General features: G+C 36.3%; 1 protein-coding gene across 2 annotated transcripts in view; it reads left to right on the forward strand.

Annotated features, from left to right (window-relative positions):
• The first annotated feature begins 8,850 nt into the window (after positions 1-8,850).
• The window catches only part of LOC121738288, a 110,033-nt gene continuing 91,153 nt past the window's right edge, over positions 8,851-27,730 (forward strand). For both annotated transcript variants that reach the window (XM_042130251.1, XM_042130250.1), the window contains exon 1: positions 8,851-9,057. The gene's annotated coding sequence lies outside the window, so the exon portion shown is untranslated. The remainder of the gene's footprint in view (positions 9,058-27,730) is intronic.

Genomic DNA, 27,730 nt, shown 5'->3' on the forward strand with positions numbered 1-27,730 from the left:
TCAACAAATACTAAAAACAAAATAAATTAAATATTTAAGGGTGGCTCCTGAAATGTTCACAAAACACCTAATTTATATTAGGGGGCTCTATAATATAATATATATAAGGGGGCCCCTATACAATTTTTGCTCCATAATGGTACGGAACCCTTCGTGCGCGGGTGCAACTTGCACTTGGCAGATTTTTCTTTTATCACAACAATCATGTATTTCCAATATGCTGAAACTTGGCTTGACAGGCTACCGCGTGTCTAGATAACTGAAAAAATTATAAACAAAAACTTTTTGAAAAAAAAAGCTTTTATTTAAATAGTCTAAAAAGAAGAAAATAAATTTCTCCTTAAAAATTTTAACTATTAAGTTATAATCCTCAATATATTACCTATACAATTTGCATGATAATAAAAGCTTGTCGCGTATACGCTGCATACGCTTTTATGTATAAGTATTTAACTGAGTAAATTGATATTATATTTTATTTTAATAAATGTATCAAGTACTGATAGATTGTTAAGTCTCGCGACAAGCCCTCAAGGACTGCATAGAAAATAATTATTTAGCCATCTTGGATGGTCGGCCATATTGGATTTAGAGTGATGTCACATATTTCGTCGTGCATGGTCATCCATAGTAAACGCGTATGCAAAATTTCAGCTCAATCGGTTAAATATATCTACCTTAAAATTGAGTTCCATAATTCCACTGTAACATACATACTTACATACATACAGAGCAAGTTAAATAAAAGCTTTTAATAAAATATGACATTCCAAACTCAGAAAATAGACGCAGCCTTTACCTACTATGAGGAAATTGCTAATATTAATAACTATTTTTAATAATATTGATTTTTTTTTCAATTATTGCAATGGAACATCAATGTGGTATGATTGTTATTTACATATTATGAATTGAGCTAAATTAATATTTAAATTGTAAAATGTCTTATTATTATATCTCATATTAATGCACTTATCATAGCTTTTGTGAACAAAAAAAAGAAAACACGGAATTTATGCAATACTTAATAACAATATTAAGGATGTATGCGATGCATTAATAATAATATATAATAATACTCCTCTCATTTAACTTCTCATTTAAAATATATCCTTGTTCTGTTATTAAGTCCCTACTAATATTATAAATGCGAATGTCTGTCTGTCTCGCGGAAGCTTAACACGATCAAGGCAATCGGCCCACATAATTTTAAATAGACTATAAATATGCTTATTTATAGCATATTAATGGATCTTTTCCGAATTTATGCTTATTAAAAGTTTCCTTAATCTAAATGAAATCAATTTTCAATGGTTTAATGTTGGGTATATTATATGTATGTTATTGTTAAAGATTATATTATATTAGAAATACGACTGTTCCCTAGTTAAGTTTAAGAAAAAATTCATGCTTATAAAATTTGCTACATAAAACGAAGATGTCACGATAGTTTACGAAAGGACAGATATTTTAATGTTAAAAATAATTTACCTCTTTAAAAATTATCAAGGCGTTTAGAAAAAAAGTAACACAATAAAACTAGACTAGAGTTTAGAGAATAGAGATAATCTTATACCTAGTCAGTCCCAAAGTTCGGTCATAGAATAAAATAATGATAATTACAAAAGTACTTATGAGATTTTAATAAATTATATGTCAATTTGAAGTACATATAATAAGCAATTAGAATAATTTAAAATTATTCAAAATGTCCTCCCTCCTTTTGAACACAGGCCCTTAATCGCCGCGGCCAATCATCTATCGCAGCACGCACCACATTTAAGTCTGTCTCAGCGACTGCTTTTCTTAAAGATGCCTTCAGACTCTCCAAATTTTCATGGGTTATGTTACAGACCTTTCCTCCTAAGACCTGCAAAATTTTATAGGCCAAAGAACTAAGGTCTGGGCTGGAGGAAGGCCAATCCTCGTGTCTAATGAAGTCGATGTTTTGACGCTCAAACCAGGATTGACTGCTCTTGGCTTTGTGGGCAGGCGCGAAGTCCTGCTGGAACACGAAGTGATGTCGGGAAAATAGCGTGGTGGGCAGGTCTTTGACAAGCTTATCCAAAACGTCTCTTGGTACACTTTTGCACTGGGTTTGACCCCCCCTTTCACAAAAATTAACCTCAGTTGGGCCGTAATAGGACACTCCCAACCAGACCATCACTGATGATGTATGATGGCCATGTTGCACCCGCAGAACTTTTTTGCTGCTTCTTCAGAGCTTTTAGCGCACACTCTATGATTTTGTTTGTTGTAATTCTCTTCAATATCGAAATTGTTTACCTTCGTAAAGAGGAGGTGTCGGTATTTCGCGTACCGCTTTAACAACTCCCGGGATCTTGTAAGCCTTATTGCTTTTAGACGATTATTAAGTAAGTGTCCACTTTATTTTTTGTACGCTCGTAGTCAAAGGTCTTCATTTAAAACCTTTTTTACTGTTTTCTACAAACACCCATCTGCAACGCCATCAACTTCTATTTTCGGACTGGATTTCTTGCTATGCGCGCCTTGATAGCTTTGACCACTGCTGGTGTTCTTGCGGAGCGTGGCCGGCCAGTTCTTTTCTTGTCCTCAACACTGGAGACTTCATTATACCTATCAATAGTACGATACACAAACCTAAGCGTAATATTAAATTTTTTGAGCAACTTGAAAACAGTATACGGTTTTCTTTTAACATCCACTCCATCGTGAAAAAGCGCGGTAAATGATTGTTTTTTGTTTTAAAATAATAGTCAAATATTTAAAAACAGAATGCAATAATATTTTCACAAAATCATGTCCGAATTTGAAAAATTATGTGCCAGTGACAGAACTTTGGGACCGACTAGTTATTTATAATTCTCGTGTCACAATGTTCGGCCGCGTACTCCTCCGAAACGGCTTTACTGGTTTTAACCAAATTTTATATGCATATTCAGTGGGTCTGAGAATCGGCTACTGGGTACTTTTTTATTGATAAGTGCATTTGTTGATTATATAATAGTAAATTATTACAACTCGAGACTGACGGCGACCATTGTTTGTGCGACGGGACGGAGCGGGACGTTGCCATGGTTACATACTTATTTACTATTTAGTCACTTTAATAAAATAATAATACGCTCGAAATACATACTTTATATATTATTATAAGTTTGCCGGGACAGATAGTATAATATAATAATATGTAATGTATTACAGTATTATTTATTAGATTGTCAGGACGAGCGAAGCAAGGATATTCTAGGGGAATATCCCAACAACCTTTACACTGTACGGAAAAACTATAACGCACGCACATAATTTTTATTTATATGTAGATGTGTTATCATCAGTCAGTCAAGGTGTGACGACGCGAGCACTCACAAAGCTCGGCTAGTTCTACATAAATTGTGCAATCAAACTTAATATAAGGAAAAAAAATATGATTCTGAAAAATGTATACTACCGTAATATATAAAGAAATTAATGTCTAAGCGTGTACTGAGAGAACAGCTCAGTGTTAAGAAAAATTCAAAATATTATTATTGATGATGTACTAGTGAAAACGTCATCTATCGTCGTTACAATAAAAAACTAAATTGTAATATCCATGGAATTAATATATACTACGTTATACGTAGTATATATTAATTCCATGGTAATATCTGGCTATCAAAAAGAGTTCAACGCGTTGTGCTGCTCAAGTTTTTTTTTTCAGAAATCTAGTTTTATAATATTATTATTACAGTGACATGAATAACAAAAATAAGAAAATTAAGCGTGAAATAGTTAATTGAAATTCGTTATTTCTTATTTAAAATATTAGTTCTTATTTAAAAATAATGCCTAGAACTTTATGCATAGCAAAGTATAGAAGTAGCGATCTTGCATTATAACGCGAATTACGTCTGAGGTAAATAAGTATTAACAGTTAACACTGGCTTCGATGATGGTGGCCATTGGCCGGTTTCATTGAACATAACTATAAGCCTGCAGTTATGCAAAAGTTGATAGACCTCATGTGTGTGCGTCGTGGGTACACAATATGGCCACTCTACTTATATTTTATACCTAAGTTATATATTCGCAGCCAATTTAGACGGAGGACCAACACCCGCCGCTGGTATCTCACCATCTATCACTATCGGGCACAGAATCTAATTTTACAGGTTTATCCGATTCTTACCGATAATCAGGTGATCAGCCTGAGAAATCATACTTAACCAAACTCGGAAACATAAAATTTTGTTGGCCTAAGGCGGGAACCTACATCCTATGACTTCCCAATCAAGAGTCTAGCTCTAATGGCCGGTTTACAAGTATTAAATAGATAAGTAGTAACTAAATTCTAATTGTCATCTAGTTTAGTACTTATTACATTTTAACTTGCTACTTGCTACTAAATTTTGTGTTTACATGCAATTAACAACTTAAAATTTAGTTAACTACTTATCAACTTTATACGGGTAAACCAGCAATAAATCACTGCTCCACGAACACAAAAGTCAAAATTACTTAATTAGAGGTCGTAATATGCCGCGTAGTTCGAAAACATACAAAAACTCCATCTAGTTGGGTAAGGCTGAACTTTTTGTACAGAGTATTACGGATGTTTCCCCTTTATATTGTTAGATGGCGTCACCTGTACAAAGTATATCTAGTGTATGTAAAAGGGTAGAATTTAATCGAGTGACTGTAAATTACAGTTTTAGTTGTCAAAATTACTTTTGGGTTATAGAATGACTATTTGAGCGACTGAGAGTGAGTGACGAGAAATTAACAGAATAGCAACTTAGAAATTATTTATTTGAGTTACTTAAAATACAAAATGAGCAGCTTTATGATTTTTGAGCCACCTAATATCTGTTTGAGTGATAACGTTACGTCCTGCATTTTTTTCAATATTTGGCAAATGTAATTTTTATACTGAGCGGCATTTTATCTTAAATGAAGTGTTTCGAATACCAAAAACCACTTTGAAAAATACACTAATGAGCAGAGTAAGTATAATGAGCACACATTGAAACAAAAAAAATGAATATGAAATAACTATTTGATGAAACACTTTTATTCAGGGACTACTACGGACAGGGATAGAACAATTTTTTTTTATTACTATCAAGCAAATTTTTTGTGAGTAGCTTCTTTTGGTTAAGAGGAACAATAATTTTATATCTGAAAAAAAGTGGTAGCTAACAGAGATAGAAAGGATTTCATACTTTGATTTGATGATCCCAAAATAATAATAGAACAATACATGATTGTTCTATTTGTAGGAACTTAAATTATGTAACCTGAACCAGGTGACCCTGATGGAAAGCAACTTCCGTCGCCCATGGACACTCGCAGCATCAGAAGAGCTGCAGGTGCGTTGCCGGCCTTTTAAGAGGGAATAGGGTAATAGGGGAAGGTAGGGATGGAAAGGACAGCGCCCGATCCAGGTATTTCGCCGCTCCGGGCAAAATAATAATTGCCGCCCCAAAAACCGGCCAAGTGCGAGTTGGACTCGCGAGTAACGCCACCCGGAACCTCACAGTTAGTTTTAAAAAGGAAATTAATACAAATATTAATCCAAATACTAAAGTATATGAAGACCATCCGGAAACGTCGATGTTGACACCTTGGACGGTAAACCGAGCGCTGCTGATAAACAATAAGCCAGAGTAAACATTATTATTGGAAGCAAGAACAAAGGACCATTGAAATGCTACTTCATGGAAACCACCACTACCGCGCCACCTGCTATATAAAGGCCAACAAGCGGCAGAACAGGGATTCATACTATAGCTTCACCTTAGTTAAGACTTTAGTTTTATATATAACCTTGTAGCAACTGTAATCCTTTGTATTTGTTTTAATAAAGTTTTTTTTTTAAGAAACTATAAGTTTCAAGTATTTTGACTCGCGTACGAAGGCCACCGACGCGAGACCGCGCCGCTCTCAATTTGCCGCCCCGGGCAATTGCCCGGTTTGCCCCCCCCCTAGATCGGGCCCTGGAAAGGGAACGGAATAAGGGAGGTTAGGGAAGGGAATAGGGTAGGGGATTGGGAATCCGGTAACCTCACTCACTCGGCGAAACACAGCGCAAGCGCTGTTTCACGCCGGTTTTCTGTGAGGACGTGGTATTTCTCCGGTCGAGCCGGCCCATTCGTGCCGAAGCATGGCTCTCCCACGTAAAATTTGAACGCGCTAATCTCAGGAACTAATATTATGGTTATCTTGTAGCACTGTATTTATAGTTATAAAATAAATTGATAGTTTACGATGTGTAAATGTCCCATTAATATTATACTTTGTTTGTAATGTGCTCTATTATGGATAAGTTTGTAATTTGTAACATAAACTATATCAAAACAAGTCCGAAATAAATATTTTATTATTATTATTCTTTGCTCACGGGGAATAAAATCCCGGACCTTTGGGGCTGATTGCCAAAGCCAACACGTAGAGACTAGAGGCCCGTTACACACTTTTGATCTAAATGTTATGACTTATGAGTTATGACGTGACACTAGCCGCCGATTCTTCCTGTCCGCACTATGAGAGTACGACCAAGAAGAGCCGGGTGTAGGACTATCGCAGAGAGTGGATATGTCGCAGCCGACTGGTTTAAATAGCCGTTCAATCAAACGTCTAGCTTTTACATTGAATATTGTAGTCGCTCAAAACGTTCAACACTGCAGCTGATTCAAAAGCCGCCGTCTAATTGAAGTAGTTCAGCGTGCACCACTGCGGCGCTAGGTTCGTTTTATTTACAATATGGCGTCAACTAGCAGGTATTTGTTGGTGTTTGTGCTTGTTTTTCGGAACGAAAGTAGTTAATAAAAGTTACAAGTGTTATTAAAGCGGCAAAAATTGTGGAGGCACATACGAGTGAATCAAAATTTCAACAAATATTCGAGGAGAAATTACGGGATTATGAAATGGATGGACGCAGCCAACCCGAAAAAGGGGTTCGGGGGGCGAAGCCCCCGTCAAAACAAAAACAATCGCAATCCAGAAAGTCCAAAAGTTGGTTAGGTTAGGTTAGAACTTAGACCACAACACAGAGGAAGCCGAGCGAGCGCAGCGAGCGTGCTGCGGCAGCAGCCGGCGACCGTCGTCAAACAAAAGGGGGGCTCGGGGGTCCCCCGCCAAAACAAAAACAAACACAATCCAGAAAGTCCAAAAGTAGGTTAGGTTAGAACTGTGACTATGCTGCGGCAGCAGCCTGCGACCGTCACAAAACACGCCTCAGAATTTTTTATTTTTACTTATAGTATTGCATTAAACTTTTGGTCACCCCTTAAACTTAATCCGAGAATAATCTTTCAATAAAATACAAAAAATTTCCTATTCTCCCAAATTACATATTAAGCTAATGGTCGCCCTAGTTAATTTGACATTAAACCAGGGTTAAACGTCGTCTAGCTGTAGTGTTGTACGTTGTAGTCAACAAGTCGGCTAAACGACGTACAGCCGTGTGATTGAATGGCGTTTTCAGTCAAAGGGCTAGCTGTTTGATTGAACGGCTAGCTGTTTGATTGAACGGCTATTTAAACCAGTCGGCTGCGACAGATATAAGAAATGATACCGGTCTATGGAGGTGAGGTGTTAGTGGACTGGGTATCATAATGTTGGCAGACGGTGACTCGCCAACTCTTTGAATGGGCCCCTGAAAATGCACGCACGGTGCGCCGAGGCGGCAACATTTACAGAGCGGTTTGCGGCAGGAGAGGTGTCTCTGGACTTTAAACGCCGGTCATTTGCACCCTCAGAGGGTCCCATCACGTCGCCCACTCGCCACTTAGGCTTCACATCCTCCCTCCGAGTCGAAGCTCTCGCGACTTCACTCTGACCGGCCGGTTAAGGCAAGGCAGAAGTAGGGCCTGATTCTCCGTCAGTGTTCACTACGGCCGGCCGGTGAAGGCAAGCCGGAGATGGAGAACAGGGGCATCACTGGGACTACTCGGGTACTTGGGGTCGCTACCCCCCAACAGCTCGCCACAAGCTGCCCTGCGGGCTAATTATTATTATTATTATAGTTTAATGTGAAAGTAACAGCTTTGAAAGAGTTATTTTTATCTTATATAAGTAATAATCCCGACATACAAAAGTTGAAAAAAGCTGAGTAGCTTTTTTTAGCTGAAAGAGTTTTCAGCGCTGCCACTTTCACAGTAGATTTTATAAAAAGGAGAAATACATACTCTAAACTCCTTAAAGTAATATAATTATCACTTTGTTTTTTAGGGTTCCGTCCCTTAAGGGTAAAAACGGGATCCTATTACTGAGACTTCGATGTCTGTCCGTCTGTCTGTCTGTCTCCAGGCTGTATCTCAAAAACCGCCATAGCTAGACTTCTGAAATTTTTACAGATTGTGTATTTCTGGTTCCGCTAGTTGATAAATTACGACGACCTCTGTGGCTCAGTGGTGAGCGCGTCGGTAGCTCAAGCCGGGGGTCGCGGGTTCGAATCCCGCCGACGGAACAAAAAGTTTTCAATGTTCCCGGGTCTGGATGTTTATTAAATATGTGTATGATATAATAAAAATCTTAAATATATGTATAGTATAAAAGTATTAAATATATTTCCGTTGTCTGGTACCTGTAACACAAGTCCTTTAGGTACTTAGCACGGGGCCAGACTGACGTGGTGTGAAGCGTCCATAGATATTATTTATTATTTATTTATTATTTAAATTAGTTCCGTGTCAGCATTTGTGCTTTTACCTTATTTGTTATAACAACAACAAATAATAATCCTTTCCAATCTGAATATAAACAATAAACAGCTATCTACAAACTACGTTTTCGGTTTTAAATTACCAAGTACTTACATTGTTATTTTCCTTAACAATGTCATTAAACGTACATAGATGCCTCCCACCAAAGAACATGGCTGCTGGCCCTCCTCAGTATAGCGCGAGACTTCGGACGCAAAAGCCGCGCGCGCGCATTTTTTTAAATTTCGAAAACTGAACACGAAAACGCGCCAGTGACGTTCAGTTAAAATTAAAAAAAAAAGAACTGACAGTGTGTTTTTTTCGCAAGTTCTCGTAGAAACAAGTGTTGTTTACTGACGTGCCTGCTGTCAAAACGTTGCGAATCAAGGTAAGGATAAAGGATAATTACTTTCCCTTTCATAATCCACCGTTCAAATCCAGACTAATAAAAGCATATCTGTGTATATGTGAAGATAAAACGACAATACAAATTTAGATGGGTGTAAGAACACTGTTCTTACACCCATCAAAATTTGTTCTGTTGTGAGCCGCGACTCGTGAGAATGATATTTTTTATCCCGAAAAAAAAATCGGCCTCGTGATAAACTAATTTCAGCGCATCTATGTAGGTAGCAGAAAATACCTATCATTGCCTATTATATAAAATACTTATATGAAATTATGGAATCGTATAATTTATGCATCTATGCTACAGAAGGTCATAATAGTATGACGTATGATGTAAGCTATTTACATAATCTGTGTACATTTTAACGTAGAATTTTGTAAAAATGGCGATAGATATATTGACCTAATACAATTTGCATATTAATTGATATTGCGGTATAGGACGTTTTGTAACGGTTTATTTTTGGGAAAAATTAAGTTAAGAACACTAGTTTACTGTTAAATGAATCAATGTATATATTTCGTTAGTCTCACTAAAACTGAGAACGGCTGAGCCGATTGGATAGTTTTAGATTTGAACTAAACTTGAAATACCTATTCTTGGAAGTCCAGGGAAGGTTTATATTATAAGGGTAGTGATACGAAGTTTACCGGGTCATCGAGTTAATTCATAAAACTTTTTTCTGAAGTTTTTGTTAGCAAAAGCACCTTTGAGTAGACAAACTGTCAGAAGACCTTGGTCACTAAGGGACTGTTTCACCACTTCCTGATAAGTGCCGGATATGCTATCCACAACTTATCTGACAGATACTTCATACTATGAGCCTGTTTCGCCACTTTCTATAAGCACCGGATAGGCTATCCACCACTTAACTTGAGAAATAAAGTATGGAGAATCTGTAAAAAGTTGCGGATAGCATATCCCGCACTTTATCAGGAAGTGGTGAAACAATCCCTCTATCTGTCTGATGAGTTATGGATAGCCTATCCGGCACTTATTTGATATTGGTGAAACATCCCCTTACACTTATCTCTAATGAAAATCCCTAGAGAAAAATAATAAACAATGTCTTCCTTCACAGTTATTTTTGACCGACTTCCAAAAAGGAGGAGGTTGTTATATGCTCGGCTGTGGACATGTTTTTTTTTCCTTTATACCCATGGCATTCACTCTCAAGAAACCTTTACTTCATGTATATTACTATTCATAGACAGATGGTGGAGCTACGGAATTTATTTGGGTTATGACATAAGCCGGCAGACAGATTCCGATTAATATTGACTTGACATAAATCCGACTGAATAATGTAGATGTTCCATTTTCTTGATGGTAGTACCTTTGACCATAATCACAGTATTTAGGGATAATATTGTAATACTGTGACCATAATCTTAGTACGTAACAAATTAAGTACCAACTACGTTACCTACCTGAGTTCAGTTTCTAAATATTGACTTGTTACAAGCTAAAGCTAGAGAATATCTAGCTAATTTGCACTCTTGTTTTATAAGGAAGTAGAGCGAAAAGATTGCATACAAACTACTACTACCTAGGTATACTATGTTTCAAATAATTTTGATCTAAAATCTAAATGTATACTCGACGAAATTAATGTACCATCGAGTAAGTTGATTCCTATGCTATTGATAGACCAACGTTATTTGGTCGAATATTATGTCAATTCAATGTTAATTGTGATCTGTCAGCTGGGTTTGACGTAACGCAACCAAACTACTTAGGTCCCCGATTTGCATAGGAATCAACTTCTCTGATTATACCTATGTGACATTGTCTTTCTTCACTGTATAGTTAATTACTTGACACTTAAATTGGTAGCATTAAAGCTACCCACACATTTACATCAAAATGACTTTAAATTTAATAAATAGGTATAGTAGCCATCTATCGCAGTCACAAGAATAATATAACCCTTTTTTAGCGGTCGGGTATGAAAGAAAAGGGAGCTTTTAGCATCGAATTATTGGCTCCTATATATTAATTTTTCTATTTTCAGTTGAGTCAAAGTCAAATTGAGACAAAAAAGCTTGAGAGGTGTCAAGGGACACCCGAATGGAACGAAGTTATTTCTTATGTTCAAAAAACCTGTATACATATACGCTCAAAAAAATATTTTAAAAATTCCACCTATTGACGCCCAGGAATACTAACAACGCGTCGCTGTTTATTCTCAAAAAACGCCATCCAGTTGACGCACAGGAATACTATCAACGCCCTCTGTCCCTACCATGCAGGTACTAATAAAAAAGTGTCGTGGTCAAATATCGATCTGTCTAGCCTTCTCTACGCCGAAAGCGCGATAAGGAACTTCGTTCCAAAAACTCGATTTTGCCTACGGTTTTTCCCGCAGTCCAAAGCCTTGAAGTTTTAAGAAAAAGGCATTTTATATTGCAAAATAATTTACTGTTTCCGTCGGATACTGTGTTTTGCTGAGTGTGGCTACTGGCCAGTCCGTCACACTCATAGACTTAAGACTTATAATATTATACTGTCGTTTATAGGTTTATGGTCACACTGGTACAAAATTACTACATCTACAGAAGTTATTGCGCGAGTGTAACTATCATCTATCCATTTACTGACCCGGTGAACTTCGTATCACTTCCATCCTAAAATCAACTTTCCTTGGACCTGATATTTTCAGACAAAAATGAGTTTTACGGAGACGAACAAAATTTAAAATTCATTATCAAACAATTCTTTATATTACTATAAATCTTTTTTAAACAAACTGCAACACCCGGAGAGCACCGTGGTCCGTGAGCGTCATGGCGGCAGGTGGCAGATGCCGCGACCGCCGACCCGGAACGTAACGGTCGCCATTGTAGCGCTACCGTTCTTGAGCTTACACATTGGGGTACAATTCTCGCAACTCGAATATCGATTTGCATTGTAACAATAGGTCCCCAATGTGTGGTTCAAGAACGGATTTCACAGACAACCGTTTTTGAAGTTTACTTCCTTTTCTGAATCAATTCAACGTAACAATCATCATTGTAGCTCTACCGTTCATGAGCTACACGTTGGGGACCTATTCTCACTTTTCTGCCTATTCCACACTCAACTACATGTACTATTATCTATTCTGTGACTCAACACGATTCAACGTTTCGGGGTAACGAAACGTTTAAATGGTAGTGATGAGCAAAGCAAGACCAAGACCAATAATAATTTGGTCACTATACTTCTAGGCAATTGCATTTTACTCCATTCATACGGTTTCTTCTAATACTTGTATCACTTCTAATAAACGTCAAACGCGTTACTTAATCAAAAAGGTTATTGGCTTGATAAACTCCAGTAGAGAACCATTAGAAAACCTCTAAGTAGTAGGGGCCTCGATTAGGATGTACCATAAGGGCAATATTTTCATAGTCAGATAGCAGACTTTAGTTGGCTTGGTTAGAGTCAATGTTAGACGTTATATTTTGTTGGTTGGACTTTAATGTATTTTAATAAAAATGTATCGCTGTAATAAGCGCCATATTACATAACCCGGTAAATGGGAATCTCCAGATCGTCGGTGATACATCCTTTACGTAACCATTACATGAGAGTTTATGACCAGCACCGCACCCATTGCAACATCACCCGGTTAGTAAAAACAGTTTATGTTTGTAAAGAGTACAAAAACCTTAAAAAATAGATGACTTAGGGTGTCTCATCAGTCTGCTGAAATAACTATCTACTTTTCCTTTTAAATAATTTGCCTTAGCCCAGTGTAGTCCAGTAAAATAATGTAGAAGACAAACCCATTATTACTATTATGTAATAAACAAGTAAGTTTATTACATCTTACAAAACACAGATTAAAGAATAAACAGTATCATAAAGTATAATGAAATGATAATCCTTAACTTTCAAAAATTACCATAAGAAGCGTACGTGATTAAAAAACAACATCAAGATTAAGAAGTTTATGGTATTACCACTGCGTGACACATACTGAGTTACAATTGGTAGCACTGTAGGGTATTTAATTGTATGATGGTAGTGATGGTAGATATCATTCCGTGATGTTAGGTCAGCGGTTCTTAAACTTTTTTGGAGACGGAACCCTTTTAATGTGGCTTTTTCGACGGACCCTACAAAAAAATGTCTATTGAATTAATTGTCTCCGTGCTGGTGTCTGATTAAATTTCTAAAAACAATTAATTTGCCGCTGGCAAAGCCCCTACAAGGCCTTTGCGGAACCCGAGGGCTCCACAGAGCACCTTTTGAGAGTGCTTGTGTTTGATAGTTTTAGGAGTGATATTTTTTTTAATAGTATTCATTTGTAATAAATAACTGTTTTGTGTTTTGCTGCCTATGTAAAGAGTTTGAAAAAATAGAAAAAAACTTGAGACGTGTCAAGGGACACCCGAATGGATCGAAGTTATTTCTTATGTTCAAAAAACCTGTATACTTACATATTATTGTATTCTAATTTCGAGACTTTTGACAACTATTAGAAATCCGCTTGGTTAGCATAGGCCTTTGAAGATTTGTTTCCGGTCTTCGTTGCAGTAGATTACCGGGCAGAAATATATACTCGTAGGATTTGACAAATCACATAATATAAAGTATTTAAATGAATGCTGCTGTCGTGTATCACACGTCTCTTTTTACCATTTTCATATAAGTAGTATAGATAATAATAGATTAACTAATATTCTACGAAATAATATAAGTTATACCCTTATATTATTCATATTTTCTAGTATGTAAGCGTTTTTGTTTGTAAAAGAAGGAGAGGGACAACACCGATTTGATAAAAATAGATCTTTAAGTTATTTATTTCTACCTTTGTAATAGTCCTAGGCATATTATATTTTTGCCACAATCCTATAGCTACCCATTGAATAGTAAAACAAATAATTTACAACAATATTCCCTTTTTTTAATAGTAATTTCAACGAAGACAAAAAAAAAGCCGTTTGGGAAATTCACCCAGGTGCGTCGAATATAGATCATAATATTATGAATTAATTTAATGGTAAATGTAGACTATATAAAATAGCCGTCTTTACTTGTCTACGTAACGTTTTACGTTGATTGTAAAAATTTTATACACTGTTCAGTGTTGGTAATTGGCATGTCAATAAATAAGCGGGCTGCGGAACCCGAGTGACTTGCACTCGGGTTCTAGTGCTCTTTTATTGGTGTGACATGGTCAATCAATGTCAGTTTGCGATGGATCTCTTGAATCCAGCAACTGTGGATTAAATAATCCATCACACGCTAGAAGATAATATATTTTATTTGTGCTTAAAACTGCCAAATCTATATTGATATTAAAATGCGAAAGTTTATCTATCTTTCTGTCTGTCTGTTACCTCTTCACGTTTAAACCACTTAGGGTGGGTTGCACCAGAGGCGTGGTTAAAGTTAAAGTTATGGTTATAGTTAAGGCTAACTTTAACTTTAACCTTAACTTTCACCACATAATTTGACAGATGACAGCTGGTCCGACCAGGCTTTAAGTGAACGTGGGCGGGGGCGCTGCTGGTAAAGGAGAACTGTCAAAAATGGCGTTTTTGAATGATGACAGCGTAGTTCCTTTATTCGCCACGTGCATTTAAATCCTTGTCAAGCTCTATGGTTCTGGTTAAATATTGCGTCAATTTTTGACTTTAACCAAAGATTTGACATTTTGCATTGTAGTTATAGTTAAAGTTAAAGTTGGTGCAACCCACCCTAAGTTGATTTTGATTGTCATGGAGAAACTTTGAGTCCCCGGAAACAACATCTCTACTTTCTATCTCGGAAAAATGTAAGGTTCCCATGTGACAAAGTAATTTTACTTAACGACGAGTTATGTCAAATGACAAATCGCATAACTACATAATATTTTTTAAGTAACCTCTCTGTCTAAACTGTGGAATACAGTTTGTATATTTTTCTACCATTGAAACAATTGATATGTCGCAGTCGACTGGCTAATAAAGGCATTCAATCAAACAGCTAGCCCTTTGACTGAATAACGCCATTCAATCATACGGCTATACGTCGTTTAGCCGACTTGTTGACTGCAATGTTCAACACTATAGCTAGATTACGCTTAGCCAACTGGTTAAATGGTAAATTAACTAAGGGGACCATTAGTTAAGCGTAATGATAACAAGCAGATTAATTGTATTCTAACTCATTTTGAACACAATTGCAATAAATATCTTGGTGATGCATTTCATAATCTCGTAATTTCTCCTCGATAATTAGTTTAAATTTTGATTCACTCGTATATACCCCATTATTTCTGCCTCTTTAATAATACTTGTAACGTATATTTACGAAAAATATATTAATACAACCCCAAAACACACCTATTACTGGGATAAAAATTATCCTATGTCCTTTCCCAGGACTCAAAGTATCCCCATACTAATTTTCAGCAAAATCGGTTCAGCGGTTTGGGCGTGAAGAGGTAACATACAGGCAAACAGACAGACACACTTTCCCATTTATAATAATATCATGGAAAATAGTAGACGCCATAATAGAGTACTGAACTAATTCAATCAAATGGCGGCTTTTGAATCAGCTGTAGTGTTGAACGTTTTAAGCGACTTAAATATTCAATTAAAAAGTTAGACGTGTGATTGATTGGCGTTCCTCAGTCAAAGGGCTAACTGTTTGATTGAACGGCTGTTTAAACCAGTTGGCTGCGACAGATACATGGTCAGATGCCGGACCTACGTCATTTATTCACTTTATGTTAATTCTATGTCGTGATCTGTCAGCTCGGTTTGACATGACGCGAACATAATACGCCATCTGCCTATAAATCAACTTCTCTAATAGTACTTACTACTATCAGAAAGAGATATATAATATTATAGGTAGATAACGGGCCAACGTAGTTTAGTCGCGTTATCTCAATGACAATTCTGAAACCCAGCTATACTATAATTTGAATTGACATAAGTCGACCAAATGACGTGGGTCCGCCATCTGCCTATGAATAATAAAAAAATATATATATTTGATAGTAAATTCAATGAATCGAAAAAAATCAATTCATTATAATATAATTATGGAGTGCGGAATTTGAAATTGTATCAGATGCCTATTGCCTACGATGAAACCCACGCGTCAGCCTGCAACGATGATGTAATTCTGACCTTCTCAATAAGGCAGTCACTTGTCCGACAGTTTTGCAACTAAATGTAGCACCTACAATGGAAATCCATGCTAATATTGTAAATGCGTTTTGTCTGTCTGTATTATATCTTCAAGCTTAACGATTTTGATGAAATTCAGCAAGGAAATACTTTCAAGAAAGATAGGAAACTTTATATGCCGAGCGATCAACGAAATTTGTGTTGTGTTTCTCTTATATTTGGTAGTTGATAGTTGATACCCACTACTCCGTTGCCCAAAAAATTGTCTCTCGCGTGGGAACCGTACATTTTTCCGGGATGAAAAGAAATTAGTTTAATATAAGAGGTCATTGACTTGATTTAATTACTTAATTATAATATTTTAGGCTGGTTTTATAGTAGAGCGTTTCGCAGCGCCGTTGGAGCGCGCGCGTTCGAAGCTGTAACAAACGTATGGACGAACGGCGCTGCTCAAGCGCGCGGACTTTAAAACGCAGCTACTACCCCCATACATATTCGAACGCGCGGCGCTCCAACGGCGCTGCGAAACGCTCTACTATAAAACCAGCCTTAGTGCTAAAATATTATAATTAAGTAATTAAATCGAGTCATATAATATGCTAAACAGCTGTGCAGCTGTTTAGCATATTATATGACTCGAGTGACATATCAAAGGAAAAAAATAAAAAAATAAAAGAAAAAAGAATGCGGTCAATGTTATTTCGCAAAAATAATAATATTGAGATGTAGAATAGGAACTAAAAGAGAGATTTCCGTTAGCGATGGTATGGTCAGCCCATAAGCCTAGTCGTCTATACTCTAATCAATTATTAATTATGCACTTTAGTTCAATAATTTTAATGTTTATTTTCAAAGTGCGTTAATAAAATCCTTTCCGCTACGTTCCGTTCAGTCTACGCTGAGTGCTGACCATAGAGCTACGAATTCAGAAAACTTCGATGGCGTGATTCAGGACCATGATTCATGGCACCATGGCACTAATTGGTTACCAAGGTACTGCTAGGTATTTCTTATTTTCCAGCAATTTATTTAATACACTTTCTATTACTGTACAGTTACCTGACATTCTGAATTCAATCTTTCAAATAATATAAAGTTTACGATTGTGACTATAAGATACATTAATACTTAATAATAATTTAACGGCTATGCTTTTCTCTTTTTTCTCTAAAGATAAATTTTTCACCCCCGACAAAAAAGAAGGGTGTTATAAGTGTGACTCTGAAATGTGCCGATCATGACTTTGGCCGACTAGCCGATTAGTCGATTGCAAAATAGCCGACTAATCGGCTAGTCGGTCGGTTGTAAAATAGCCGACTAATCGGCCGACTAGTCGGCCAAGCTGACCATGGTTTCGGATGTTTCCGTAACGCTTCGTTTACGGTTTTCATGATATATATTTTCATGTACATGATACAATATTGATTTAATAATAGGTACACAATTTGTTATTAAATAAAATATTAAAAAAATATTTTCTTTGCAAGCAAGTAATTTCAGAGGCGATTAATTTAATTTCAAAATGTGTAAGACTGATTTATTGTGAAATAAAAATATGACAAATTAAGGTTTTTCTTAAATGTACATAATTCCTAGCAAAGCAAAATAGCAAAAAGCCGGATTGGCGGCGCTTTCTGCCGAGTGCCGACTATTCGCCGACTACGAAAGAGACCGGAGTCGGCTTTACGGCACATCTCTACATAGCATGATTGAACATGAATTCTATGACATTAAATTGTCAACGTGCGGCACGTGCCGACTGGACGTCAAAAAAAGAGTCCTGCTGTCATGTATCACACGTCTCTTTTTACCACGCAGTGTTACTGATAGTGACATCTCTCTTGCTCAGGGCTTTGTTTCTCTATTCCGCTAGGTATATTAACTTTATGGTATATATTGATGAGGCAGACTCAGTCTGCCTGGCAGAGGTTTCGTTGTCCACGAAGCTAAGTACTAGCCATATTATAGGCTTCTTTATGTAATAAATTTAAATTGGCAGCATTATAGTTCATACTGAGCTTATGTTGAGATTAAGATTCTTGATGTTTTATTTTGATCGTGACTGTTTACATAAAAACATGAACACCTCATTAAATACGCGTAAAGAACAGTCATTAAAACATGCCAAGACTGATGGAGATTTTGTTTGGTTCTGTACATCAATTTCATTATTTAAAACTATTGTAAGTATAATTATTATTTTATATTACTATTAAATAATAAGGGTGTCTATCATTACCACGTCACACCAAAAACGCTGAACTTCTTAGGGTTCCGTACCCAAAAGGTAAAAACGGGACCCTATTACTAAGACTTCGTTGTCTGTCCGTCTGTCTGTCTGTATGTCGCCAGGCTGTATCTCAAGTACCCCCCCCCCTCGGTACGCCCATGGTACTTACATTGCTAGCCCCATTCGATATTGATGAGTTCTAGTAAGTGATAGTAAAGCGAACGGAACCGTCACTTGTATAGAATATCAGCTATAATCTGACATTTAACATTCCAGTGTTAACTACAGTCTATAATACGCCTTCACAATCTAAATATTATAAGTTTAATTTGTTAGTCGTAACTCGTACCGCGTATGGTGATTGGTAGGTAGAAAACAGTTTACTTTATATAATATTGAATATGAATCCAAAATCGTAGTGAAGGTACTTACGGGGCCGGGTGTTATCGAAATTCTCATACATACGGTACGTAATACCAAAATCATTTTCTCATACGAAAATATTTAACATTTATTTTTCAGCTTATATTAGTAATTAGCTGTTACCCGCGACTACGTCCGCGTCAATAAAATGTAAAATACATAGGTAAAAAATAAAAAAGTAAAAATATGTCCTCCTCCTTTTTGGAAGTCGGTTAAAAAGTAGCCTAAGTTACTCCTTATTACATCAGCTATCTGCCAATAAAAGTACCGTCAAAATCGGTCCAGCCATTTCGGAGATTAGCCGGAACAAACAGACAGACATACAGACAGACAAAAATTCTAAAAATTATTATTTTGGTGTAAGTACCGTCTCAATATTCCTATGCATGTAGTAAAAAACGGTTATTTTAATATTACAAACAGACACTACAATTTTATTTATATGTATAGATTACTAACGCCTCCGTGGTCTAGTGGTTAGAGCGTCGCTCTCGACTCCGGAGGTCGTGGGTTCGAATCCCGCGTTGGAAACATGTTATTTCCAAGTTTGGTTAGGACAATGCAGGCTGATCACCTGATTGTCTGACAAGTAAGATGATCCATGCGTCGGATGGGCATGTAAAAAGTAGGTCCTGCGCCTGATCTCTCGCCAGTCGTGTCGGTCTTCCGTCCCACTGGGTTATGAGAGTAAAGGAATAGAGAGTGCTCTTGTGTACTGCGCACACACTTGGACACTATAAAATTACTCCTGCGTACCTGGTCTGGTTTCAATGAAACCGGCCACCGTCACCGAAACCGGTGTGGGGAGTATTATTATTATTATTACTAATTACCTAGGTTCCTGCACAAAAAATTACTACAAAATATTTCAACATTAAAAAAATATAGTAAAAGTTAAAACACAAAAAATATATACTTAAATAAATAGTAAATTTACTACAGAATCTTTAAATAAGTACTAAAAAATATATTTTAGAGTTTAAATATTTTGTAGTAAATTTTTGTGCAGGAACCTAGGTAATTACTCATTACTATTTTAAGCTGAAAAACAACTAAAACATGTTAAATAATTTCGTATGAGAAAATGATTTTGGTATTACGTGTGTATAAGAATTTCTCTTCAAAAATCTGACTGCATTAAGAATTTTCCTTACAATATAATAATACAACTAGTCAGGTAGCCCTTTTTTTTTTTTTGCCGTTGGGAAATGCTTCATGCATTCCCGACAGCCTGGGGGAGCCGCCTGGATATGTGGGACTCCTCGGGTGCTGCGGTAAGGAGGAGCACCCTTGGCTACGAGACAAAAAGTATCCTATGTCCAGTGGCGTAAATATAGGGCTGGCAAAATGCCACTGGCCCCCGACCCAAATGGGCAAAAATTTTTAAGTACATAATGTTGTTTATTATAAACGTGACGATTTTTATTGATAGAGCCCCATTATTTGCCACGGGCTCCGGATCTTATAGTTACGCCAATGTCTATGTCCTTTTTCGGGACTCTTAAGATTATATTATGGAGTTATCCATGCCAAATTTCAGCAAAATATGTTTAGCAGTTTAGGCGTTAAGAGGTAACAGACAGACACACTTTCGCAAAAGTGAATATTGAAGGAATTAGTAATAAATATTGAACCGACAAAATTTTTATTTATATCGTTTTTTCGATTACAATATATTATTATACATAAAACAATGATATTAAAATAACTTGCACGTCATATTTTAGAAATATTCATGCGAGATTTAGATTTAAGCATGATTAATAATCGGCATGTTGATTTCGATACGTTTCCCAATTCCGTCTCAGAAACGAATAAAACGTTAATTCACGAATCCGAGATTGGGAATTTTTGCACCCTACAACACAACAGTACCTCGTACCGCCCATATTTTCCTTATTCATAGCAATTTTTAACTTTTTCAACGTGTTTTCATTTTTAACTAGTAAACCGTATTTCACAGCTGATCGCACTCTGACACCCACGTGTTGCCTGAATCTGCCACTCGCCGCGCCACTAGAGATATCCAAGAGGCCTATAACTATTAACCTACCAATATACAAACATCAGCTAGTTAGGGTTCCGTTTTAGGATACCGTAGTCAACCAAGTTTTGTTGATTACAGAACCCTAAAACGTAATATTTTTAGGTTAAAAGTACATATTATGTATAACATACGGTACTGTATGCATATAATCTATTATATTATAATATTTTTAAACTGACAAACCTACGTCATGACTAATAGGTACCAAAGACTTCTATTGTTTAAATATAATTATTTGACTGTATTAGTCAAATAATTATATTTAAACACCTATTTACCTATTTACAGAATTTACTCAAACTACTTTTACTACATTTTCAAAACTGATCCCATGGAAATCGCCTAAACCACCATAAAACTGTTTCTCATCAATCTCACGCCGTTTGTATGTAGGTGAAGGCTGCTGTAACTCATAAACTACCACATAAATCAAAGTGGGATAATAACACTGTTATTATTTTGTATTTTGTATTTTAACATACAGTCAAAATGTGTTTTAACAGTCCTCGGTCGTTGTTTTGGAAACGGCTGTATGAAAAACAAAGTTTTCCGATTATTAATAAGATCGTGATCGTTATACATGGATGTCTCATGTGTACAGAATCCATACTAACATTATAAATAATGAAACGTGTGTCTGTCTGTCTGTCTGTTACCTCTTCACGCCCAAACCGCCAAAACGATTGAGCTGAAATTTTGCACGTACATAATAAACATTTTGAGTCGCGGGACGAAAAAGGACATCTAGATACTTTTCATCATTTTCATTTGCCCGCGTCATCTAGTCTTTCTATACGTTGGCCTTTGTATAAATGAATTTGGCCATTCAAACTATATAAATGAAAATGCTGAAAACAGTAATATGCGAGCTCTGTTTAAACCTTAAACCACTTATTCTTTCTTATCACCTTTAGGCCAACTTTTCTGCTAAAAATGATGATGATGATGATTTAAACAACAATGTATCGGAGTGAATACTCCCATCTATTTGCAGAGCGATCGTCGGTAGAACAATGGTGAGTGCTGGAAATCCGCCAGCAGCCCATTGTTTTATGGAAGATCTCGTTCAGAAGGCGCGAATACGCGCGTAAGCTACAGTACAGCAGAACCGGCGCGCGGCGCAGAACACGCGGACGTCTGAACGCATCTACGCGCGTCATATTTTGCTCACCCGTAAATCCAACACACATTATATTTTAACATTTTAAACTTTCGCGTTGCATTATAATTAAAACTTTTTAATCGGGACTTAACGCGACTTATTCAAGTAGTAATGTTACTACGAATACATACTTTTTCTCGACGTTTCGGCCGTGTTGCAACGGCCAACAGTATGTATTCGTAGTAGCATTACTACTTGAATAAGTCGCGTTAAGTCCCGATTAAAAAGTTTTAATCACATTATATTTTGCTCGTAAGGCATAATATGCATTATGCATGTCACAAGGCCTACTTTAGTCATTCTTATAGCCTGTATTCACTTTGATTAGTGATCACTTCTGGTGAATGTGATTAGTGCAAGTCCTTTAATTTCTCCTAATCACTAATCACTTGCACTATTGACTTGCACTCGCACTAATCAAAGTGAATACAGGCCATTATATGTGATTAGTCTTATATCCTGGAAGGGTCGCCATGTAGGGTGTGTTTAGGAGACGAGTAATATAAGACCGAGTGTTGCAATAAGACTGCGTTTATTATAATAACTGGCTATTTCACCGAGCTTTGCTCGGTATTCGATAAAACACGAATAAAATGACATTTTCTAAAAATGATTCCTACCTAGATCGATTTATCGCCCCCGAAACCCCCTATATACTAAATTTCATGAAAATCGTTGGAGCCGATTCCGAGATTCCAATTATATATTTATACAAGAATTGCTCATACACTCTGACACGTAAGAAATTCTGATAGTGTGCGGGGTCTAGCACAAAATGCATGAACAGAGTGCGTTCCGGCGGGCGTCCGAATTTTTCTGATCAGAAATTTCGGATAATGTGCGGCGGGGCTTAAAGCTATAAGATAAATTGGGTTTAAAAATTACATTTTCTTATTACACTAGTACTATAGCACCAACCACGAGATCTCTTCTTTCTAATCCCTTCGTAACTCCTTAGGACCTACAACTTTTTTTCATAAAAGATAATTGGCCCGACCGCGGCCCCTGCGACATTTATAATATTTCGGATCCTAAAAATTGTTTCAAAAACCTGCGGAAGTATTTTTTTCACGCATTTCCGACTGCGATATTTTCCAGTCGCATATTTTCAGATAAGGCTTTTTTCACACACAGCGGTTGACTAAATCCAAGTTAGCAAGCTCTTCGTTTCATAGGCTTTAGTAACTATAATGCCTACTACCTTACTACTAAAATATACTACATTTTATACCTACACAATACTGTGTAAAAATACCTCCAATATACACACGAGGCTTTGCAATAAAACTTAATAATGTCTAAAACTTATTAATGTGGTCAATATAATCGGTGAATATTAACATACCGTATGTATTTAAATACATAGGCATACATCAAAATATATTTAAATGTGTAACGAATATCAATTAGTTTAAGTAGGTTTATCATAAAATACCTACAAAGTTTTCCTCAAGGGTACAATAGATAAACTGCAAGATTGACGAATGAAATCTGATGATGTCGAAATTATTCAGAAGCTATAGTAAGAATAAATTAGCTTGTCTCTCTTTTCTTTACAGCAGCAGTAAGAGAGAGAGAACTGGTTTTAATTAGCAGTTGATAAAACGCTGATAATGATGATGAATTTTATTAATCCCAGAACTATTTGAAACGCCCAATTTAAAACGTTCCTAATCCTAACTAACTTTTATATTCACATTAAAATGTACATACATCTAGTTTACAAGAGATTTACGACTCAACATTCTCTGCTAAACAATAAACGACCTTGTTGTTTGTTAATAAAACTCAGTTTTTATTGCTTGCCTGTTTTAATGGTGCATTAATAGATTTTCCTTGTTGTCCCACGTGGTGTCTTTGAACATACGCAGTGGGCTTAGCAGGCTGCAGGAGCAATTAACAGCTAATAAGAGGAAAAGAATCTTACTCGTATAATGACAGCTAGATGACTGCACTTATTTTATACAAATGACGTTCCAATAACTTGCAGTCCCAAAAATAAAATAAAAATCGGCCAAGTGCGAGTCAGACTCGCGCACGAAGGGTTCCGTACCGTTATAGAGCGAAAGTATGGAAAATATGTATTTTTTTGTGTGGGAGCCCTCCTTAATTATTTATTTTATTTTTTATTATTAAATATTAAAATACACAAATAATTGAGTATTTTGTGAAAATTTCAAGTGTCTACAAGTTGCTATTACGGATTACAAGTCAAAAAGGCCAAAAAAATCAACATTGTTGTATGGGAGCCCCCCTTAAATATGAACTTTATTATGTTTTTAGTAAGTATTTGTTGTTATAGCGGCATCGGAAAATTTCAGACGTCTAGCTATAGCGGTTCTTGAGATACAGCCTGGAGACAGACAGACAGACGGACAGACATCAAAGTCTCAGTAATAGGGTTCCGTTTTTAGTCTTTGGGTACGGAACCCTAAAAACTAGCTAAAAGTCGAGCTTTGCGAGGGCTCGTGTCGTCACATCTTGACTGACTGATAATAATAATAATATAATAATATCTATGGACGCTTCACACCACGTCAGTCTGGCCCCGCGCTAAGTACCTAAAGGACTTGTGTTACAGGTACCAGACAACGGAAATATATTTAATACTTTTATACTATACATATATTTAAGATTTTTATTATATCATACGCATATTTAATACACATCCAGACCCGGGAACATTGAAAACTTTTTGTTCCGTCGGCGGGATTCGAACCCGCGACCCCCGGCTTGAGCTACCAACGCGCTCACCACTGAGCCACAGAGGTCGTCACTGATGATAACACATCTACATATAAATAAAAATTACTATGTTATTGGCACAAATAATTATTAGGCGTGATAGTTTTTCCGTAAAATGTATTACAAAATGTCAACATTGTGGGATATACGCTTTAGCCCCGATTAACAGTATAATATAAAAAGTTATAAGAGTATAAAGCACTTTGTATATTAATTTATTTAATTTTCCATCTTTGTTTCAGGTAAACCTATGTACAACTTGGACTTCAAGAAAAACATAGCAACGATTAGCTTAATTGATGATGATGTTTAATATGACGAGAACGATGAAAGGTAGATAATATAAGAATTAAGACACGCCGTGAGAAGTGTATCGCGACCCGCAAGGTTAATGTTACGAAAAACGCCGACACTGCTCTTTGAACTTCATATTTTGATACCAGGGGCCCGATTCTCATACCCCGAATGCCGCTACTACGCTTTACTCGTGATCTCGGTTGCTGAGGATCGGGCCCCAGGCACGTGGTTGCTAACATATAATGCTTCTTTTCTAGATGTGTGCGGTGTGCCTAAAACGACTGGGTCTTAATTACTTATTTCAAAGTGACAAATCATCTCTTTTGGAACGAAGTTTCTTATCGCACGTTGCGCCTTGCGGAGCTAGACGGAAAAAATTATAACGACACTTTTTTACTAGTAGCTGCATAGTAGGGGCAGAGGGCGTTGATAGTTTAGCTTTTTTATATTGAATCTTAAATACAGTTAGACAAAATATATGACACGACCAGTCTGCCATCATTTGACTTAATTAATCTGAGGCTGTCACAGGAATTATGTCTAAAAAATAAAAAAGTCAATATTTTGACAATAGAATATCAAAAGAAACGCTTTGAAATTTGAAACTTATTATTTTTTAATTGAGGTCGAATTTTGACCATTGGGCGATCTCTAGTATTGAGAAATAGTCAATAGACTCCTATTTATTTATAACTTCGTTCCATCCGGGTGTCCCTTGACACTTCTCAAATTTTCTTAGCTGTAAACTAATTCCCTTAGTTTACAGTTCACAAGTATTCTCAAAGTTTGCTGTAATCTCATTTATGAAGTATATTACGCTTTATTTATTAAATTGTTTGGGAAATTTGTAGGCGTATTAAACGGCTTTAGGCATCAGTGCCCACTCCAGTAGCTGTAAGTATTTTTCGATACTCGATTCCGACTACCGTAAATTAGTACTTATGGCAAATTTTACAGCGCCTCTAGCGGTTACTTGCGGAACTAAAGTCGCCATACTAAATATTTACGTAGTCGGCATCTAGAATCGATAAATAATATAGCTTTAAACTCATGGTAGAGCTACTGGACTTTTGAGCGTCAAATACACTATACTGACAATCTCATTCCCAGAAAAAGGACCCATATATACGCACCGTACTAAAACTTGTAACAATATAAATAACATAAGAAAACAAGAAAGCAGTTATTACAAAAGCAGTAGGATAAATTGAAAATCAATTGAACAACAAATAGTGGGCTGAATTAATTATTCCAATCACGGCGTCGAACCCGGAACCCCGCGACAATATGTAGGCAGTGCACTTACCCACGCATCACGAATTCACCAATTTCGATTCAAACATTGTAAGTAAACATATTATTGTTTTGCCCAGTGCAGTGGCGTAACTATAACATCCGAGGCCCGTGGCAAATTGATGAGGCTCTATCAGTAAAAATCGACACGTTAATAAAAAAACAATCTAAGTAAAATATATAATATATATAAGTGGTGGTAGTTCATAAATCATAGTTAAACTATGAAAGGGTGTATGTTATGTAAAACACGGTACAAAAAGGGATGTGGGGTTACATTTCGCAATTAAGTGATTTAAACAGCTCATTTCTACGATATTAAACTTTTATTGATAATATAGGCACATAAAAATGTGGCACTAATCTTATTATACCGTATTCACCACATATTTACCTTTGTTTTACCGATTTTTGATAAACAATAAAATTCAATAGTGCCTGGAGTTTTCTGTCGATAAAACTTATCGATATCTATAATAATTGTATTAAAATCTCCGATAACCGATTTTTATTATCAAATACAAATTAAAAACATACAAATACATATTATGCTCTTAAAATAATTGACAGGTTTCCTTCTGACGAAGGAAGACTGAAATTATGGTTGAAAAAAATTAAAAAGCCTGGTTGGCGTCCGAAAATTGCTACTACCGCTTGCCGTTACTATTTGAAGTGTACAAACGTTCTCTGTGAAAATACAAGGCGCAAAACTATCATTTGATCGTGATTATGTTATGAATATGTTATGAATATGTTATGAATATGGCGACATGATGGCGACTTTCAAACGTCATTTTTACGTCAAATTTAGTTCCTATCCCTAATATTGGGGGAGCTGATTCCGCTTCAAATAGGCACTAGAAATAGCTGTCATTTCAAAGGGTATCATCAGTCCAGCGTACTTGTATAATGGAGGTCAGTGCTGTCAACCTATCTCTCTCCCTCACTTTTACTGTCTTTATTTTTTTTACTTATTACAATATTCATACAAATATTACAATATACATACAAATATAAATGCAAAAGTGTCTGTCTGTTACCTCGCCACGCCTAAACCACTAAACCGATTTTGCTGAAATTTCGTATTTAGATACTTTAAATTCCGGAAAAGGACATAGGATACTTTTTATCTCTGAAAAATGTGTGGTTCCCGCGCGATGAATGAATTTTGGCGCAACGGAGTTTCGGGCGTCATCTAGTATAGACTATAGTATCTAAGAATCGATTTTGATGAAATGTATAGAGATACTTTGAATTTCTAAAAATTGACACACGTGATAGAGAGCATAAAGTAAGAAATCATAGAAATATGTACGGTTCCCGTACGATAAACTAAT

The sequence above is a fragment of the Aricia agestis genome, chromosome Z, assembly GCF_905147365.1.
Source record: "Aricia agestis chromosome Z, ilAriAges1.1, whole genome shotgun sequence".
NCBI classification, from domain to species: Eukaryota; Metazoa; Arthropoda; class Insecta; order Lepidoptera; family Lycaenidae; genus Aricia; species Aricia agestis.